The following is a 20079-nucleotide window of genomic DNA, read 5'->3' on the forward strand; positions in this document are numbered from 1 at the left end:
CGAAGACAGAATGTTCCATTTTGCATGCCTATTAAAAAAATAAAACACAAATTACATGACTGGACTATGTTATAGGAACCCACCAAAATTAACAAATATGACTAGAAAATTAATCAAATACTTAAGCTAAATTAAATGTTTTTATATCAAGCTTATAAGTCCTACAAATTTTTCTTCTTAATCATAAAGTTAACCATATGTACATAAAGCATTCTACCAGTCAAATAGCAATGTCACTTTTATATACAAAAGGGATCACTTTGAAACAAATTTTTAGTTATTAAAATAATTTAAATTGCTAGACTATATTAAGACCAAGTTTCAGAGCCAAGTTCTCATATGCACCGAGAATTTCAATATTAATTGGGCCCTATCGCAATGAAATCAAACATCCAAGTCCAAAAAGTAGGCTGAATTTGAAAATTCACAATTTTTTCCAGAAAAAAAAATTTGGTTCAGGTTAAACTTAAAAGCTTCATCATTTCTAATTTTTAATTAGTTTTTGTTTTTTTAAAAAAAAAAAACCTACCCACTCCTATCTAAGATCTAATATGGATTTTAACTGTTCGCACACAGAATTCTTAAATAACTACTACTCACAGTTAAATAGCAATTTAATGCTTACAAAGTGTTTTTTCTTCCCTCATAATCCTTTGCTTGATTAATCTGGTGAAGTTTGTAGTACAAGTCTCATTATCCCCACATTACAGATGCAGAAACCAAAGCTTTGAGAGAACCTTGCTCCTGATCACATATATTGGCCTCTTAACTTCTATTCCCTATATCCCACTGCTTCTCAAAGGATTTGCTGCTTCTATTTCTTTTGTATACTTTGATGGTGAAAAATGCTAATCTTTAAAATATACCTTTAAAATCTTACTCTGAGAAGAGCTGAGGAAGGATGAAAGCTATTAAGTCTCTGGCACCTGAAACTCTCAAGTGAAATCAGAAACGATTGTTTTGCAATAATATTGCAAAATTTTCTTTAAAAAAGTTTTTTTTTTTTGCATGCAGCCTTATTCTTGGGCAAAGTAGCATAAGATTCTTGGCTTGATTAACACATGACTATTTTGCTAACATTTCAACATTAACTCTTGGAACAAAGGGTGGCTTGTTTTCCAGTGGAAAATAACATGGCTTACAGGAGATCTTGTTGAAACACAGTACCTAGTGCCTTGACAACTCAGGGTTCTATTTCAAGAGTCAACATGCATGTAACTAGTCCTAAGTTGAAAATGGAAATTTTTAAACTTCATTTGTTTTGAAATTTTAACAATTAAGTATAAAAGTTCAGAGAATGCGCCAATCAACTTCTATTCTTGGTACTTAATTACCTCAGATACACTACAGAAACACATCCCATTATCAGCACATTAAATTAATTATAACTAAATGTATTTGCTGCTTGCTAGAGCTTTCAATCATATAATGGTTATCCAAAAATAAGAACTTATTTAAAGGATAAACTGCTTTACTTGACTGGGGCTATATAATGTCTTCTTCGTAAAGTAGTTGTACTTTCAAAGGCCTTCAGAATTGCAAAATGTTGCAAAGATGGCTGGATATAATCATTATGCTCTATTTAATATATAGTATTGTATGTTTCTTTAGTAATAGCTTATACACACACACACACACACACGCACGCACACACATGCACACACACACACACACATAGCAGCCAGAAACATTTTATCATCTTATTTTGTCTCAAGAAAAAAAAATGCTAACTCAGGGCTTTGCCTATCTGCCTCCAAAGGAAGAACTATATTCTCTCAGCATTGTCAGAACCTTGTTCACCATTCACTCTTCCTTTTGCTATTTATTCTTTTTTGTCTCATTTAAAAGAAAGAAAAGCAGGAAGGAAAGAAAAATAATTATCCCATGAGTTTAGCTATTAAATGTTTATATAATGTTGATGTCTGGCATTCACTAAATGCACTGAATTAAACAATCAACTCTACCCACATAATGGAATGGGCTGCCCTGGGAATGATTACTCTACTTCCAATGTAGGTGTGCAAGAATGTTGGATGACCATTTATCAGGAATATTAGAGAAGGGCTTCAGACCTTAGAGAGGTTCATATGGATTCAACAGGAAACTGTGGTATGGGGGGGGGGGGGGGGGAGGGCAGGCCTAGAGACTGAATCCAGGTTTTGCCACCTATTACCTGTATGACATGGCACGTTTCACTTAACCCTCGTAGGCTTTCATTTCTTCACTGTAAAATGAAGAGATTGGAAAGTATGACACCTGAGGTTCTTTTCAGTACTAAATTTAAGATTTCATGATCTCTAAAGGCCTATCTATAATCTTTTTGATCCTACTAAAATGTATCCCAAAATATAAGCAGCAAAATTCAACACTAGTTCTAAAGCCGGGATCTTTCCATTTAATATCTCAATGTAGTTCACTCTAGTCATAATACAATAAAATAATTATATCAGAAATATATATACACATACATATATATGTAATATTTTTATTATATATTATATATATATAATTTTTAAATATATTAATTGGAATTTCATTGTTTTCCACTTAAAAAAACTTTTTTTTGCTTTCATATCACCACTTCCAAATACATTCTTTCCCCTTTCTACCCCAAAAGGTCATTCCTTGTAACAGAATTTTTAAAAAGGGGGAAAAAGCAGTCCAGCAAAACTAGGCAACACATTAATCAAATCTGACTGTATATGCAATGTTCTATGCCCTGTTCCCCACTTATGCAAAGAAGGGAAGGGCTGCATCTTTGCACCTTTTCTTCAAGGTCACAGCTGATTATTATAATTATATATAAGACACTAATCATTGTGCATATTTTCTCCTGGTTCTGCAGACTTTACTTTTGCATCAGTTCACATAAGTCTTCCCATACTTCTCTGTATTCTTCATCATTTCTCATGACATAGTATAACTATTACTACAACCTTTTTAGAAACCAGTGCTTAATCAGTGGGAATCTTTTTCATTTCTGGTTTCATGCTAACTTTAAAAACAAGCAACAGTTTCACTATGCATATTCTAAAGTATATGGAATCTTTCTGTCTTTGACCTCTTTGAAGTATATCCCTAGCAGTGGGATCTACGGGTCAAAGGGTATAAACATTTTTTAAAAGCATAATTCTAAATTATTTTCCAAAATGATTGAATTAATTCATAGATCCAACAACAATGCATTAGGTGTGCCTATCTTTTTACAATTTCTCCAAATTACTAATTGTAACAAGATTAACCAAGTGAATAAGTTCAGCAAAACCTGAAACTATTACTTACTACTTCTAGGTGTATTAAGAAACTAGTGCTTTACTTTTCCTAGCTACAGATTAGTCCTATTTATGTCATGATACTGTGGAAATTACCTAAAAGTCTTCACATAATTTTTTAAAAAAAGGAATACTTGAGTTATTCCTATCCTTTCATTGGCTTGTTTATATATCAGATATTAAAAAACACTAATAGGAATCATTTTAGTCTCATTTCTTTGATTACCTAGAAGTATTAGGATTTTCAGTGTTTGATAGAAGCCTAGAACTACTAACCCTGTGAAAAATCTCTGCTCAATTCATGGGTTGCTCACCTTTAGCAGTTAATAGGGCTGACCATAAAAATTACTTCTGACCAATTTTTTAAAAGCTCACATTTATGCAGTACATTATGCAGTACTATGTGCTTTCCTCACAATAACCCTGTGAAGTAAATAATGCCAAGTTTTATTATCCCCATTTTACCAATGAGGAAACAAAAGCTCAGAGTTCAGGTGACTTGACCACAGTCACATGATTTATAAATGGCAAACAAAGATTAAACAAATGTCTTCTGACTGACTTATTTAAAAATTTTTCCACAATACATTAAATTTCTTATTAGACAATATCTCTAAGTGTATTCTTCAGTGTAGGACCTACCACACTGAAGCTAAAACGTGTAATTCAAAATAATGCTTTTAAAAAATTAATTTTGCCTAACTCATCAATAAACTTAAATTTTCAAAGACATTATCAAAAAGTTTCTATTTTGGTGACTTCTATATAGTAGCTCCCAAATCAGACTTCATGATAAATATAAAGATGGAAAACAATGCATGGTATAGATTCTAGATACTAGATTTAACTGAAGAAAGGACATAACTTCTTTTAAATTATCACTAAAATAAGTTTTAAATAACTATTAGCTATTATCATGGACATTTGAAAAGCAGCATGGCATAAGCTGAGACATAATGGCTGTGTGACCCTAAATAATTTAGTTCTCTCAAGTCTCTAGTGAATGCCTTCTAGCCCCAGTTACAAAACAAATGCTGTTCTGCTTCCGTGAAGGGAATTTTCATACTAGGAGTTTGCTACATCAATGAAATCAGAGGCCCAGTTCCCTTCTCCACCGTCCCCCAAAAAGTGTGTTGGTCCTTTACAACTTAAGAAATGTAGATAATAAATGGGCTTGCTGCTAAAAATCATCATCAAATTTCATCACTTGCACTCAACCTTCTGTTGATGAGGTAGGTCATGGAAGAGCAAACATTTCTTTTTAAACACATCCTTGCCTGGGTTATCTAACTTAAAGGATACCTAATAGCTTTGAAACAGTAGCTCATTTTCCAACACAATCCAATTCCTTATTTTTTTGCTCGCTGGAAGTCTAAAAACAAACATCAATTAGGCTATGTCACAGTCTCCTAAGTACTTGGTTGCTAAATATATTTGTCACCAGCTAATATCTGTTGAAAACTTAAGTTACCAGTCACAATACAACTTAAGGTTTTAAAGAATAGAATAGCACTAGTGGACTTTCTGCTTCAAACTGCCAAGACACTATATTTAAAACATGTACTAGTGAAAAATCAATCAATTAATGCCATTTTTTTCCATGCAATAGGAACCACCATGAAGCAAATTGCAGCAACTGTTGAATTTTTTTTTAAGAAATAAGAAGTTGCAATTCTGTTACTTCATCTGGATTTTCCTACACCAATGCAATCACAAATCACAGATGTATTTCCAAAAAATGTATGTTGACCTAGAAATTTCACATATGTCCAGAGAACAATCTTTAAAAATTGTTCAAATTAATTATACTCAAATTAAACTCCTGGACGTCATTATTTCTAACTTTAAATGTATTGTCTTGGATAATAACATTTCCCCCTTATCCACCCTGGTTTTTTATTGTCAGGCTTTCAATATCACTTTCCACAAATAATTCCTTAAGTAGGAACAGTCTATTGTTCTTGTTCAGTCATTGTCCAACTCTTCATAATCTCATTTGGCAAAGATATTAAAGTGATTTGCTATTTCCTTTTCTAGCTCATTTTTCAGATGAGGAAATTGAGATAAACTGGGTTAAATGACTTGTTGGGGTCACACAGCTGGTGTCTGAGGTCAAATGTGATGTGGGTCTTCCTGATTCCATATCCATTTATCCATTGCACCACCTAGCTGCTCAAGTAGGAGCTTACTACTTACATTTAAATCTTACTTTGGGTTTACAGTGAAATAATGCAAATACTATAATCCCCATTTTACGAAGGAGGAAACTAACTCTGGAAGGCAGCAGGATACAGAAGAAATGGTATCAGCTTTTGAGTTGGAGACCTTGGGTTCCAACCTCAACTCTGATGTTAACTTGTGTCAATGATGTGGAGCAAGTTACTTGTCCCTATAGATTTGCCTCAATTTCTTCATCTATAAAATGAGAGGCTTGACTTAGCCAACCTCAGAGGTTCCTTCCAGCTCTAAATCTATATGCCCTTTTGACTTCCCCATGATTCCCTAGCTACTAAGTGTCCTAACTGCATAGGAACACACTAACACTGATGCTGGTTTTGGAGCGGTTCTTTTTGTTCCAATGACCAGATTAGGAGGGTTTATGGATTCTGCCTCCTTGGTCAGAGCCAACAACAGCAAGAGAAGTACCTGAGAACATCAGTACCCATGAGATAGCAAACTCTGGACAGAGGATGAGACAAATTCCTGACCTGGCTTGCCAGAGACATGAAGACATGAAGAACAATGGAAAGCTGAGGTCATATGTAAAATGCCTTGCTAGCCTGCAACCTTCTTCATATGAAAAGATTTGGATTATCACTCTCTTGGCTAACAAGACCAGAACTACTATTTGTTTAGTGGACGTCTGTAAGTGGGCACTAGGGCACATGCTAGATTGACCTCTGACACCAGCTGTGTGACAGTGAACCTCTCCCAGCCTCAAGTTCCTCATTTGTAAAAAAGGTCTAATAATAATAGCATCTATCTCACAGGGCTGCAGTGAGGAGCCCATGTGATACTATGATGTATTTTGCAAGCGTTAATGTGCTACATAAATGTTAGCTATCAATCATTTCTTTGGGGCATAGGAAATAAATATCCCATTCCTGATTTACAGTACACATCAATAGCTTTTCCCCCCCTTCTTTTGGAGGAGTCTGTGAGACAAATCTAAACTTTAAGTAAAATGTCCCTGGGGTGGAAGGGCATTCCCTTTAATGATCTAAAAAGTGTGATAAAAGGGAACCTAATTCCTCCTACTAGAGGTGAGGTTTTCCCAGGATTGAACCATGTATAGAAGTCCAAAACAGAAGTAGACCTTATAGGAGAAAAGAAAGGAGACTACACCAGCTCAGATGGGCCTAATAATGGGTTCCTACTGTTAAGACTTTCCATTTTGCCTATTAAACAAGTCTTATGAAATTCAGTTCCATATTCCAGCCTGTCACTCAAAATTCCCCTCCCAATTTTATATCATCTTCAAATGTGCTAAGTGTGTTATCTTCTTCACCCAAGTTACTGATAAAAACGTCAAACAGCTCAGATCCTTGGAACACTTTTTCTCTTAATGGTTCTTCAAAATGTTTCCAAATACACTTAACTATTCTATTATTTATAGCTTTTTTCACTTTGTTAAAATCTAGATAAACTATCTTTTTAGCACTCCCATAATCTACTAGTCTAGTGACTCTATTCAAATAAGGAAATGAGGTTAATGTTGCATGACTTGTTCTTGAAATTATTCTAGCTCATTGTGATCCTCACATCCTTTTCTAGATGCTCACTAATATCCCTTTAATAACAAGTTCTAGAATTTTTCCAGTAATTTCCATTAAGCTCATTGGTCTACAGTTTGCAGACTGTATTCTCTTCCCCTTCTAAAAATTCGGATCATTTGCCCTTCTCCAGTCCTATGAGATCTCTATAGTGCTCCATGATCTTTCAAAGATCACTGACTTTGGTTCAGCAATCACATCCACCAATTATCAACCATTCTGTAAGTTTTTTTAAAAAATCTAAATTGATGGTGAATTTCCTCTGTGTCCACAATCTTTTTATATAATACCCCCTTTTCCTTATCATCTGAATTGTTTCTCCAAAATCATATAATGCAGACTGTCTTCTTTCAAAAAGAAATGTCTCTTTCTGATCCAAACTTTTTCCTAAAGAATCACCAAAATGCTTCCCTTCTGATTCGCTCAATTATTTCATCAAGCAAGTATTTTGTTTATGCACAATCCATGAAAATAAATCATGGACTGCTTATAAGAATTCATATTTCTATCTCCCTTTTCTCCATCTCACACACTCTGTTCTAACTAATATACTCTTTTATGCAAACACACTATGTTCTGAATATATATGACCACTATCATCTGTCCAGGTTAGTCTTCCTCTTTGAACATACTCCCCCCTCCTTTCTATCCAAACAAATCCTACTGTTATTTCAATTCTGACTCACTCTAACCACTGGGGACTCCAAGATTCCTTCCACTTCTTAAGTCAGCACCTCCTGTACCAAACTGCTTACCTGGCACTTAATCATGTACTACTTCATGATATCATTTGAACTGTGTTATTTCCCACACACATATATATCATATCTCCTCAATCATATTTATAAACTCACAGCACTTAGCAAGCCTAGGCACATAACCAAATGCTCTCCAGTTCTGCCAATCGCTCTCCAGTTCTGCCAATCGCTCACATTCACCATTCCCAAACCCCACCTGACCTTTTTGTGTATTTATTTAGGGTTTCCTATGCCTTCTATATACAAATCTCTTCTCTCTATTCAACAGTCTGAAATCATTAAGGCCACAGATTTAAATGTGTAAAGGATTTAGAAGCCCCCTTAATTTGCACATGAAGAAACTGAATCCCAGGGAAGTTGAGACTTTCCCAAGCTTTTAAGTGACTTAAGTAGGATTTGATCCCAAGCCTTTCCAACTCCAACACCAGGGCTCTCTCCACTAGACTGAACTGCTTCTTGATGGATCCCAATCTTCAAGAGCATCTCTCCTTGCAACATTGCCTGAACTCTTCGGTGAGAAATGATCTTATTGGAAATCAAGAGGCCCTACAGCATAACTGTCTATTCCTAGGAAGATCATGAGATGTTCTTTTGAAACAGTAATCATGAAGTTGAAGAGACTCAAAAATTCATCAAATCCATATCCTAGTTTTACATATGAGGAAATTAAGGATTAAAAGATCTGTGCTTGATGATGTGTTATTTTTTTAAATCAATGATTTGCATAAATGCATAGATAACATGTTCATCAATTACAAACACCACAAAGTTAGGTAAGAGAGCTAACATCCTGGATAGGCTCAAGATCCCAAAAGACCCCAAAGTCTAGATAATCCAATAAGCTAAGTGATAAATATAAAGATTAACATTTGGTTTCAAAAAATCAATTTCACAAATACAAGATAGTGAAGCATCAGTTTCTCTGAAAAAGATCTGCGGATTTTAATATACTACAAGTTCAATAAGAGTCAGCATGCAAAGTATGACCTAAGAAGCCAATGAAATTTTGGTTAATATTAAGAAGGAAATAATTTCAGAAATGAAGATGTGATGGTCCCTCTGTTACAGAACTAAGTGTTATATTCAGTTCTGGATGCCACAGTTTAAGTAAGACATCAATAATGCATCATCCATAAGAGAACAAAGTTGGTAAAAGGCCTTACTTAAGACTACATTTCATGAAGTCAGGATTAAGAAATTGGGAATGTTTAGTTTGAAGAAAACACTCAAAGAGGGACATGATAGTTGTCTTCAACTGTCATGTGATTAATTAAATTTTATATTTAGCTTTGAAGGGCACAACGAAAAGCAAAGTGTAGAATTTGCAAAAAGACAAATTTAGTCTTGATATCTGGAAAAATTTCCTAACACTCAGAATTTTCAAAAAATAGAATGGGATATCTTGGAATATTGTAAATTCAGCCCTAATGGAGGTTGAGTTTCAAGCTGAGACCTGATGTGTGATTCATTTAAATTATGGATAGATTAGATTGGCACTCTAGACTATATGATTCTAGGACTTTAAAAGTTGTAAAAAGCCCAAGGTGACAAAGGTAGTAGCAGCCAGTCGCTCAATTCAAGTATTCTCATTCAAAATCATGTGCACCGTTTCTCTGATAAGTTTTTCTGATATTTCTCAAACATAGAGGGAACTGAGTCAATTTTATAAAAAATAAGAGCCATGCCCTAATTGATAAATGATCAAAAGATATGAGCTGTGCCCAAAGGGCTATAATTTCTTGCATATCCTTTGACCTAACAATACCACTATTAGGCATGAATACCAAAGGAGATTTTTAAAAGAGAAGAAAAAAGTTAAGGACCTACACCTATAAAACTATTTGTAGCAACTCTCTTCCCAAGGCAAAGAAGTGGAAATTGAGGGGATGCCCATCAATTAGGGAATGGCTGAATAAATTGTAGTGTATGACTGTCATGGAATGTTGTTTTAAAGGAAGTTATGAGTAAAATGCTCTTGGAAAAAAAGCCCGGAAAGTCTTCCATGAACTCAAGCAAAGTGAAACATACTGTATATAAAGTAATAGCAATATTCTGGGATGACCAGTTGTAAATGATTTTGCAATTCTTAGCAATACAATGAATGTACTATCTATACCTAGAGAAGAAACTGATCGTTTCTGAATACAGATTGAATCATACTTTCTTTTTAACTTAATTTTTCTTTAGGGGTTTTTTCTATTAGGATGGGAGATCTATGTTTTCTTTCATGATTTTACGAAAATATGTTGCATAACTTCACATACGGTTTCTTAATGGGGGTGGGGGAGATAAGGGAGAGAATCTGGAATTCAAAAGTTTAAAAATAAATGAAAAAATGTTTTAAATGCAACTGGGGGAAATATTAATTAAGTTTTTTTAAAACAGCTTAAAAATAAATTATATAATAAAAACAAATAAATAATAAAACTGATGTCTTATTGAAGATAATCACTTGATAGCATAATTATTGAGGATCACTATTTTAAAGCTGGAACCCGGAGATAATTCTGCAGATAAGGAAACTGAATCCCAAATAGGAGAAATGAATTGTCCAGTGTCACACCAGAATTATCATAGTTGAGAAAAACCAAAGCCCTTTCTAAAAATACCATCCCACCTCATATGGCTAAATGAAACACTTTTTTAAACTCTCCAGTTTTCTGGCATGATTAACTGGATACTCTGAAGGAGCCATGATTGTGGGTGATAGTTCTATGCTTTCTCTTCTTGTTCTAATCTTGCCTTTGTCTTTCAACTACTCTGCTCTCTTAAGAAGAGATCTCCATGTAAGTGGTTTTCCTCTAACTTTGCAAAGGTGCTAATATACCAGCTGGGCTGTCCATCCATTTTCTCTCATTCTTATTAAAAAATAACACTTTCATAAAATAGGTTTCTCTGTGGTGTTAATTGTAGTCCATGCCTCCATTCAAAACAGAAACAACATAGAACAACTGTTCATAACCTGGGGTCCATTAATCCTCAAAGGATCCAAGGATAGATTTCAGAGTGTCTGTAAACTTCAATGGGGGGAGAGGAAACCACATTTTTATTTTCACTAACCTCTAACTGAAATTTAGCATTTCCTTCAGTTATGACTATAAGTAACACAGACATGATTCTAAGGAGTCTAAGAATGCACAAAAAAGTTAAGAATCTATGCCTTAGAAGGAATCACTGAAAGGACATTGATTCCCTTGACAACATCCCAATGTAAGAACTTCCCTAAAGAGCACACGATGTCAGAAGTTGTACACACACACCCCTACTTTGTTGTTACAAAGTTTTACAAAAATGAACACTGAAAACTATCTTTACATGTGTAAATTTGAAAAAAAAAATATATATATATATATATGTTTAACTGTGTCCAACTCTTTCTGACACTCCCATTTGGGGTTTTCTTCGCAAAGATATTGAAGTGGTTTGACATTTCCTTCTCCATTTTAAAGATGACGAAATTGAGGCAAACAGGGTGAAATGACTTACCCAGGTCACACATTTAAATGTCTGAGGCCAGAATTCATGAAGTTGAATCTTCCTAATTCCAAGCCCAGTGCTCATCAAACTCCCAGCCCACTATGTCACCTAGCTGCCCCTCTAAATTTTAGTCCAATGTAATCTTTCTACAGAAAAGTCACAGAATGGGAATTGCTTGAGTTCAATAACTTCATGTGAAATATAAAAACACTTGGATCTTGATACATTATATGACTTGTTCAAGGTCACACAAATAGTAATTAAATGCCAAAGTCTAAAAACTACTCTAATTTCAAGTAATACTGACTACAGCATATACAAAATCTAATACTGAGATGTAGTGAAATTGCAGCTACTCTTGGAAAAACTCCAACCACTGTTGTAAAATTAGTAAATTTCTGACTGACCTCTAACTTCTTTGGATTACTTTTAAAAGCCCATCAGAATAAACTTGCATTTAATATAATTTTTAATATTTCTATAATAAATCTGTTTCAACATTTTCACAGGAATACAAAAAGCTCATGAACTGCAATTCAATTGCTCTTCTCAAATGGATTTTTGATCTCATTTTGATTGTTACTTCCCAACAGAGTGGATCAAAACTCATTAGTGCTTACCTATCCCATCCATGACCACCAGGTGTTCCAAGAGGCCATTGTCATTTTTCCAATATTTTGAGCTTAACATAAAGCTTTACCTCTTTCTATCAAACAATTCCCTAATTTAAAAAAAGTCAACAATATGACCTATGGTATGTTAGCAGTTGTAAGAAAGTTGAGATACTATCCATTCAAGCAAAATGCTCTCAAGCACACAAGAAAGCTATCTGAAAATATTCTGCACTGAAAAATATGGTACCAAAATCTGTCATCCAAATCTGTGGCACAAAAACTATGAGTAGCCACTGCTAAAAATATGAACACACTAATTGCAACTAATGCAATTGGACATCAAGCGTCCATCTTTCTTTACCCTTGTAGGTATGTCTGTGCTGTTTTAACTGCAACTTGGTAGCTATAAGAGTTCCCTCTATGAAAATGGGGAAGAAGAGTTCATTTAAAAGTGAGTGGTGGAAGGAACAAAATGTATGCGAGTTATCAAGCTGGCAGTTTCTGGTAACTTCTTAAACTGTTGTCAAACAACCTTGCAACACACTCCTGAGGCCTCTCAGTTTCCTTAGTCACCCAGTATGAGAGAGCGCAAACTGAATTAAAAATATTTGGAAAGGGGTCAAGGACTGCTTGCCGAAAAGAAAGAAGTTCCAAAGAAGCAGAGTATCCCTGTTCCTACAAAAGATATGCAAAGATGCTTTGCACCAATAAGAATGCAAATATTTTTTGAATGAATATATCCTTTCAGCAACCAGGAAAAGGGTTGTTAAATGGGAGCTAAGGAGGCTTGTTTAAGACACAGATATACGAGAAGGATGAGACAGCCAGAAAAATAAGCAAAGGGGCTGGAGGGGAAAGGAAAGAAGCCTGTCAGTAACCCAGATGAAACGAAGAGGACTTCCGTCAGCGACGAGAGAAGAAAAGTAAGGGTTCCAGGGGAGGAAGGCACGGTTCCCGAGCACGGAGGTGTTGGAGATGAGGGGCTGAAACGAGACAAGTGCGTGGCGAGGACAAACCGCAGCCCACAGCGACGCAAAAGCAGCCCCTCCCCTCCCCTCGGAGGCAGGGAGGGCTGGGGGGGGGGGGAGTCTCAAACGTTTCTTCGAGCAATTCATCCCTTAAGAAGAGCTCACAGGGGCCTTTTCGGTGCTTTACAGTGTAGCTTTCTCCTTGACATTCACTTGGGGGCTCTCAGATTTTAGGGCCAGTTCTCCAGGGTCCCCGGGAAGGGGAAGCGGGAGGAGGCGGCTTGGGAGAGATGTGGAAGCTAGGCACTCTGACGCAGGGGCTAACCTCAGATAATGGGAGGGCGCAGGTTTGGAGGCTAGCCCCTTGGGAATTCCGAGGCTAACCCCGGGAGGGGGAAAAGGAGGTGGTGAAGACAGCTTTTCCATGAAAAGCTTGGGAAGGGAGGTAGTAATAAGAGGCTCACCCTGAGAGGCTGCCAAAAGGGGTAAAGACTTGGGGGAATTCGAAGGGGTTCACCCGCAAGGGGGGAGGGGAGGGCGGTGTAAAGGACCGAGAAGACCGAGACGCGGAAGGGGAAGGGGGCGGGGCAGGGGGGGTCTCGCCAACCGCCGTTAGCAGGTCCCCGGGGTGGGGGCAGTGGAAGGGAGAGGACGCGGCCCCTACCCCGCCGCGTGCCGGGCTCGGCCCGGTGGGGCTCCGCTCGCCCGCTCGCGCCCCCCCCCCCGGGCACCGCCCTGCCCCGTCGGGCCCGCGCGCCGCACTCACTCACCGGCCCCTCCGAACAGCAGAAAACCCAACACGCAACTGCCGCAGCGCCGCCCCCGCTGCCCTCCGGCCCCCCTTCCTGCTCGCTCTCTCGCTCCCGGCCCCTCCCCTCCCGCCGCAGAGGCTCCGCCCCACGATGACTCCGGGGTGGGCCAGGGAGCCGCTAGAGGTTCAGCGCCCGGGCTCGGGCGTAGAATTCCTCCCCACCCCCACCCCAAAGTCTCCCTCCCCTCCCGCCGAGCCCTCCAATCCCGCGTCCTCGGAGCCGCGTAGTCTCTTCCTCCCCCTCACTCCAGGGAGAGGCGGGGGAGGGGCAGAGGGCCTTGACTCAGGCTCCCAACTAGGCCCTCCTCCCTGTCACTAAGATCCGCCCCACCAGCTGTCAGAGACCCTCGGGACCCTCCCTACGGCCGTTCTGGGTTTTCCCTGCGCTCCCTCCTTCCCCGTCCCTTCCTCCTACGGGGGAGGGAGAGGACTGGGGAGCTTGGCTGGAGTTGAACAGCATCTTCAGCCGGGCTGTTCTAATTATCCAGATTCTTTTAATGTTATTTATTTCTTTGGATGAGGGAATCTACAACCCTTCTGCACCCGGAATCATTGTCCTATGTGGGCTAGCTTAACGTCATTTGAAAGCCCTTCACACACACACACACACACGTACTTTAAAAATGAGGGAAGGCAGAAAGAGACTTGTCAGCATTTCCAGCTCAGCTCAACAAATATTTATATTCTAAAACACTCCTAGGTATTAGAGCTCGTATTACAAAGAAGGGGGAGGGGAATAGAAACTGATCTTGCCTTTGACCAGCTTACCTTCTTTTCTTACGGAGCCCTACTTGATCCTCTAACGCTTGTGACTCTGGGCAAGCCACTTAACCTCCGCCTGCCTCAGTTTCCTCGTCCATAAAATAGGAATAATAAGGACACCTACCTCTCGGGGTAGTTGGGAGGATTAAATGAGAAAATATTGGTAAAAACGCCTAGCACAGTGCCTGGCACACAGTAGGTGCTATAAAAATGTTAGTTATTATGGGGGAAAGAAAATACATATAAATGACATGTAGACAGGTCAATAAACCCAGGTTACATAAGTAAACTTTACAAGGTAATATGAGAAAGAGAAGAATATTAACAATGGGGGAGGGAGATGGCAGGAAAGGCTTAGAATCAGAGGATGGTACCTGAGATACAGTAGGGTTCCAAGAATACCGAGATCGCCACCTTCATTGGCTGAATGGGTTGTCATTCAGTAGCAAGGCAACCTGCCCGGGGCAGCAACCGCTCAAGGCCTCGGCTGGCTAGCGTGACGTAACATGACGTAACGCTGGTGGGCGGCCTCCTCAGCTATTTTTAAGGGCTTCCAATGTATTCCTGGAGACTTGGGTGAGGGCAGGGCTTGGGTGGTTCCTAGTCTTTTTGCTGCTTTTTATGCTGCTGTGGAGCCAATGCGGAGTGGGCTTCGAGTCTGGGGGCTTAAAGTAAAAAGATTTGAAAGAGACTAGGGCATTTAAATGCTGGGTGAGGGGACATCTACGCCGGAACGATTTTTTTTTTTTTAAGACGTGAGGGACCCTCTTTATTCTACAGATGAAAAAATGAGTCTGCGGTCATTTGCAGTGGTGTCCCACTCTCGTGACCCCATCTAGGGTTTTCTAGATCAAAATACTGCAATGGTTTGCCATTTCCTTCTCCAGCTCACTTTTATTAATGCCTTTGGAATAAGTGCTCCTTTCTTCTTTGTGTACTTGACCTCGACCTCGAAGGAAAACCTCCGGACGACCTGGAAGGCATCTGGGAAGCACTAGCACTCTGTCCCTATCCACCTTTCTTCTAGCAGTCTCTTCCCTAAGTTCCCCAAGACTTCCAGGTGCCCCGCCCCCTCCCTCTTAAGGTCATTTGCACCTGAATGCTGCAGACGGAGTCAGTAAACTGCTGGGCTTGCATTGCTTTCTCGGGTCCGGCTCGTACTGGTCAGCTGCTTAGTCTTAGGGAGATACAGTCACCTTTTTCTCCAAGTTATTCTCTTCAGTATAACAGACATTATTATGCGGCAATTTTTTTTCTGCAAAGTCTTGTTGGGCATTGAAGAGAATAAATGCGATATGCCCACTTTAAGTAATGTTCTCTGTTCTCAGCATTCAATATAGTGACAGGTGGAGATGAAGGGTAAGACTTAAGCAGGTGTGCACAAGTAAAGGAAGAAAGTTAATGGATGCAGCGGAGAGCGAGGGCCAGAGGTCAAAAAGATTCTTTTTCCTGAGTTCAAATCCTGCCTCAGATCCCAAACTAGCTGTGTGATCCTGAGCAAGTCACTTAACCCTGTTTGCCTTGATTTCCTCTTCTATAAAATTAGATTAAATGAGTAGGAAATGGCAAAACACTCCAGTACCTCTACCTCCCCCCCCAAAAAAATGGAGTTACGAAGTCCCCCTGAAAAACCGACTAAACAATACCACAAGTAAATTTGTGATACAAGACAAAGTACAAATGTGAAAGAAAATTGTAGAAAGCTATGAAAAGAGAAAGACATCATTTTTGGCTAGGGGAAGATTTCATGCTAGCATCTAGAATCATGCTACTGATCATCTGGATTCTTTTTTTTTTTAATCTGGATTCTTTGATTTTTATTTTGATGAGGTAAACTCTTTACTTTTAATAACTTGGTTACAAAACTCTATTTTCCAACCAATTTTCCTCTAATCAACCCCACTAATCAAGCAGTCGTTGTGTAGAGCCTTGTCCCAAGAGAGAGTATGAGGAAAAAATATAGACATTGCCCCTGAAGACAGTCCAGTCACCTCATGGGGTGGGAACATGAGAAGAAAAAGATAACACACAAAATTCACTGATTCAACAGATGTTTTAGTGTTCACCAGAAATACACACTAAATTGGAGTCATAGAAATGAGCATTCATAAGACAACCAGTATCACTTACAAATGAGAGAATATAAAAAGGCACATTTTGAATCACAGGCTTTTAGGGAAAGAGAAGTTCATTTGAAGTCAGAACTGGGATTAGGATCATTAGTGTGTGATCTTGGATAAGCCACCTAGCCTATGTCTCAGTTTCTTTATGTCATTTGCCACTATCTACGATGAAGGGTTGTAAAGGGGAAATGTAAGGAAAGGCAACGTGGTATCATAGACAGAGAGTTGGTTTCACAGCAGAGAAGACTTCAGTTAAAGTCCTACATCTGACACATACTGGCCTGTGACCCTAATCAAGTTAACCTTTGAGTGCCCCCCAGCCAAATCTCTAAGACTACAAATGCTAGAAAAGGTCCAGATGTGCTTTGGGAGAAGAAGTTCCTTTCCAAGAGTTCAAAGGTCTGGCTTGAAAACAAATTAGGTGATTTCAAAGAAGCTTGGGAAGATTTGTATGAATTGATGCAGAGTGAAATTAACAGAACCAGAGAGGTATAGGACTCAGCACAAAATAAAACAGATTTTTAGGGTTGTGTTTTTTTTTTTTTTTACATAATCAGTGTCCAAATTTGTTTTGCTTATATAACACAGACTACATGGCCTTCACTGAGGTTCAGGTTACATTTTACCATGCCTTCAGTTACTTCAATACCCTTAAGGGGATTGAGAGGTATCTGTGCCTTCTGCAAATAACTACAGCCCCCACCGATTGTTTCCCTCCAAAGTGTAGGGACAGATGTTTTCCTGAACCCCAATTCCATTACCCAATAACAGTAAATTAGCCTTTAAATAAATCTTTATTTCAAAAGGTATAATTATATAAACTTACCCTTCCCTCCCCATTTGTGGTAGACACAATATTCTTCTTCCTCCTATACCTTAATCCCTGGGGAGGGGAAGGATTAAAAAATCATGACCTTGGAACTATGTAAAAAAATCCAAGGTGGGCTCAACTCCTAGATAACCTGGCTTCTCTGGTATCACATGATGGCCTGGTTAATTGTACCATCTTATTGGCAATCCTGGCGCCAAGGTTGCTATGGCACAAACTCCTGGTTCTGTGAGGATAAACCTGAAATTGAGGACAGAAATAAAACCTACCAATCCTCAGAGCTAGAATTAAAGAGAGGAAGAAAAGGAAGGCAAGTCCTTTCCCTCTCCCTGGTTCATTGAATCTCCTGGGCAAAAAGAGTACACTGGAAAGGGTCAAACAGCTCAATCTCAACAATTTTAAAGATAAAAGCAGCCAAAGGACAGACACCCATATGTTAGCAGGCAAACTTGGCATTCTCACTGGCATCTCTATATTAGAACTGGTTATTACCAGAAAAGCTTAGATTAATCTCTGCATGTTTATAATAGGGGTTTTGTTTCTCTTTGGGTTCCTATGGTGGGGAGGAGGGGAGGGTTGGAGTGAAAATGAGAAAAGGCAGAATTTTATGCACACACATTTTATATATACATATACATATATATATTTAATTTTAAAGACAAGATTAAATGGTATGCAAAATGTAAAACATTTTAGAAATGTGAACTATTATTATAATAAATGTGAATCATTGTTAATTAAAAAGCATTTACTGAAGCATAGTACAAATTAAACTGAGCTGATATCCTCTTAGGCATATAATTCAAGACAGGTAACACCAAATGCCAAGTTATTGAGAAATTTGGCCAAGGAATGAAACTAGGATAGCTACCAATAGCAGGCCAATCAGAAATGAGATAGCTGTCTGTGAAATAAATGGAAGAAAATCTGAAGAGAACATAGGGTGAAAGGAATATCTTTTGATTAGTTTGGAAGCTTTCACAAAAACAAAAGGATTTCACAAAATCAATAAAAGGAAGTTAAAAAATCTAAAAAGAGAAAAATGCAAATAACTGAAAAATAGATTAGCTAGCATACTTCCTCATCCTATGAGGCAGAACATAAGTAATAAGCATCAGAGGCTAAATTTGAACCCAGGCCTTCTGACTACTCAGTCAGTAGTGCTCTTTCCTCAGTACTAGAATACTGCACACATTATCACAGTAGCTGATGTTTTTGCTGTATTATTTTGCTGTTTTCATAAGGTAGATTTTAATCCACAAGTGGGATCTGAAATGACTAAGAAAAGCATCAGTTAGGCATATTTAAAAATAATGTTTATCATAACAGATTTAGGAAAATTACTGCTCTGGAGAATATGTTGGCAGAGCTCAAACTCTGGAAAATTTTTAAGTGTTAATAATTAGACTTATCAAAGTCAAAAAGAACAGTTTCATGGCAGAGGAACAGACTTCAGAAGCTGAAGTCAGGAAGATCTGAGGTCAAATCCAAATTCAGACATTTCCTAGTGTGACCCTGAGCAAGTTACTTCACTGCTATCAGTTTCCTTATCTGGAAAAATGAGAATAATAGTATCAACTTTCCATATTGTTGTGAGGATGGCACTCCTCACATGACGGTTCATAATATTTTAAAGCATTTTGCAAACCTTAAAGTGTGATATAAATGTTATCATCATCATCATTACTATCAGAACCAGCCTAAATGTGAAAAGCTCAGCAATCATGGGAGTATTTGTGGGGAAATAGGAGGGTAATCCCAATAACTCACAAAATAGCATATTCTAAGTCACGGAAGCTTTGTGATCTTTGTAACGAAGAGAAGAATCATCCAAACAACAAAATCACAGATCTGTTGATGTTTTGAAGTAAAAAAAAAAAAAAAAAAAACCTTAATTATTTAAAACTTAAGGCTGATATCAAAGTTAGGCTTGTAAAAATATAATTTTAAAAGTCAGATCAAACATAGGTAAATTAAGCTCTCAGCTATTATTAGAACTGAAGTGTCCTGACTAAACAGATTTAGATTTAGCCCCTTTTTCTGCTAGTAGAGATAAGGAAAGACTTCATGGAGGGAGTAGCATTTGAGATTGACCTTGAAAAATGTCAGAGTAGAAAGAAAGCTAGAGAGGGAGAGCAATTTAGAGAGAAGTTATGGGAGTAGGAAAATATGGGACTGGTTTGGGATATGGTGAATCTTCTTGGATCCAGTTTGGTAGAATGTGTGTGTGGATGATAGTTATACAACTATTGTGTAGAGGCCTTGAATGATGAATTTGCCCTTTGAGCTAGTATCATTATTTAGTAACAATTTAGTATTATTGTTATTTTAGCGACAACTAAAGTTTGAGATTTCCCATCTTATACACAGCAAATACACTGTCCGGGCTTCTTGGCCTGCCCATTCTAGTGGCCCCTGCCAGAAAATTAAGCCGTGACTATTTACAGATACACATAGAAGATAGGTTGGGTGGCTTGGAATGGGTGGAGTAAGGTAGGGCAGTATTTCTAGTTAGGGAAAACTCCCAGTAGGTGGAATATGACCTAATTAAGAAATCCTGGGAAAGGAAAATATTGACACCTTATCTCAGCTGACCTTTCTGTGGTATCTCCGATACCCCCAGCTCCCACATCTCAACTTTGTTACTTAATATCATAGATTTAGGCTGGAAAGGACCACAGACTATCAATTC

The 20079-nt window shown here is 38.1% G+C and overlaps 1 protein-coding gene across 3 annotated transcripts in view; it reads right to left on the reverse strand.

The window, feature by feature from the left end:
* The window catches only part of NT5C2 (5'-nucleotidase, cytosolic II), a 116225-nt gene extending 101395 nt beyond the window's left edge, over positions 1 to 14830 (reverse strand). For 2 of the 3 annotated variants that reach the window (XM_051981328.1, XM_051981327.1), the window contains exon 1: positions 13633 to 13714. The gene's annotated coding sequence lies outside the window, so the exon portion shown is untranslated. Of the gene's footprint in view, positions 1 to 13632; positions 13715 to 14809 lie in introns of those variants that run through there. The other variant, XM_051981329.1, reaches the window with a different exon arrangement.
* Positions 14831 to 20079: the final 5249 nt, after the last annotated feature.

The sequence above is a fragment of the Antechinus flavipes genome, chromosome 2 (genome assembly GCF_016432865.1).
Source record: "Antechinus flavipes isolate AdamAnt ecotype Samford, QLD, Australia chromosome 2, AdamAnt_v2, whole genome shotgun sequence".
Taxonomy (NCBI): domain Eukaryota; kingdom Metazoa; phylum Chordata; class Mammalia; order Dasyuromorphia; family Dasyuridae; genus Antechinus; species Antechinus flavipes.